Source organism: Euphorbia lathyris, chromosome 4, assembly GCF_963576675.1.
Source record: "Euphorbia lathyris chromosome 4, ddEupLath1.1, whole genome shotgun sequence".
Classification (NCBI taxonomy): domain Eukaryota; kingdom Viridiplantae; phylum Streptophyta; class Magnoliopsida; order Malpighiales; family Euphorbiaceae; genus Euphorbia; species Euphorbia lathyris.
This window is the reverse complement of record NC_088913.1, coordinates 5174173-5176069: the sequence shown is the minus strand read 5'-3', so window position 1 is coordinate 5176069 and position 1897 is coordinate 5174173. Positions and strand designations below refer to the sequence as shown.

General features: G+C 31.2%; 1 long non-coding RNA gene across 1 annotated transcript; it reads right to left on the bottom strand.

Moving 5' to 3' along the window:
* Nucleotides 1–381: 381 nt before the first annotated feature.
* On the bottom strand, nucleotides 382–1217 carry LOC136227752 (uncharacterized). Its single transcript, XR_010688215.1, has 3 exons — nucleotides 1129–1217; nucleotides 967–1044; nucleotides 382–876 (listed from the first exon to the last, which is right to left on the bottom strand). It is a non-coding gene; the product is annotated as an uncharacterized lncRNA (long non-coding RNA).
* Between the last annotated feature and the right edge of the window lie 680 nt (nucleotides 1218–1897).

The following is a 1897-nucleotide window of genomic DNA, read 5'->3' as shown; positions in this document are numbered from 1 at the left end:
GATTATATAAACTTAGTTTTTATAACAAGTTTTATAATTTAATTTAAAAAAACCCTTTAAATTCACTCATTTTTAAAATAACATAATAAAAATTTGGGAGAAGTACAAAAATAAACCTTATGGTTTGGATCATTTACAAACATGAACTATGTGGTTTAAAAGTTGTCAAATAGATAGCTTGAGGTTGATTCCCTTAGGAAACACAATCCAGATTGACTAACGGTGTTAAAAAAAAGTTAAAAGTCAAACGAAAAAGAGTTAATTTTATCTTTATATTTAATTATTTTATAAATTAATATTTTTATTATCTAATTATCACAAGCAAATCCCAAAACAAAAATAAAAATTCAAACTTACTATCTTTCCTCTCTTTTTCTCCGCAATCTCTTAAAAAAAAAAAATCAAATACACATAGTTGTGAAATCAAATCAAGATTACAAATCGATCTTGTACCAACAATCATATTCACATACACCTTAATGACCAAATGAATTTGGTCATTCACCGTTAGATCTAGACTTATTAAATCTAAACCTTAGAATGTTTTGAATTTCCACCCTAAGATTCTTATACTCCCAAATATAATAGTGAATGACTAAATACTATATGGTCATTACTTTTCGACTCTAACTCTCCCACTCCAATCGTTGTTTTTCTTTTTGTTACTTCGAAAGTAGCTGATTCAACTTCAGTATGAAATTCTCTGCTCCTTCCTCCAAACATTTGAAATTAAATCCCAATTTAGTTCATGATTTCAACTTAATAATGAATCCCATGGATTTTAGCTTTATCGGTAGAAAAATACCTGTCGATTCGAGTCATCACATTCTCCGATGACATTATCACTATTGGTAGTTCCCTGAAGATTGACGATTCCTGCTCATCAAACAAAATCAAATATCATTAGCCTAATTGTTTGTTTTCTAATCTAAGAGAATAACAGAGGAGATGAAGATTTATTGGTACCTTTATTTTCTTGAGCAACTCGTACCCAGTCATTCCAGGCGTACAATAATCGGTAATAATCAAATCTACCTTCAAGCTCTGAAATCAGAATCAAATCGGAAGTTAGACAACCTGCCTGAGCTCAAATCGGAAACCAGAATTTAAAAACATTCATTCACTCACATCGAAACTAACAGGGGAGCTCTTCTCTTCATCCAATCCCAGGAATCGGAGAGAGAGAGAGAGAGAGAGAAGGGTAAAGAGAGTCAACGGTGGAAAATTCATGGTCAACGGTTACAGTGATAATCGGTGTAATAAAGTATAAAGTTTGATGGCCATACCGAGAAGAAATTTAGTTTAGTGACCATAATGTGAAAATGAGTATAATTCAGTGGCCATGAGTGTAATTTACCCAAATCTTAGATCTCACATCTTTTTAGAGTAAATTACACCCATGGCCACTGAACTTTACCCATTTAACATTATGGCCACTAAGCTTTAATTCTTAACATTATAGCCACTGAATTTTACACTTTTTAATATCGGTGGTCACTCAACGTCTCAAAAAGACCGTTGACGGTCTAAAAATAGAAAATCTGAAGCGTTAATGATATTCTAAAGGAACTTTAATTCTTGAAAATTTTCGTTTTGGAGTTATTTAGACGTTGTTTTGTTAGGAGAGAGAGTGAATTTTTAGAGAGAGAAAGCTCCCAAAAATATGATTTTGAAAAATAAAAAATGTGGTTTCATGGTAAATGTCGTTCTGAACAACTTTAATTCTTGAATATTTTCATTTTCATATCGTTAACGGTTATTTTAAGGAGTTAGTTAAAATTGAGTGGTCACCGGTGTTAAAAAAAGTATAAAGTTCAGTGGCTATACCATTAAAAATTGAAGTTTAATAGCCACAATGTTAAAATGGATAAAGTTCAATAACCATAGGTGTAATTAC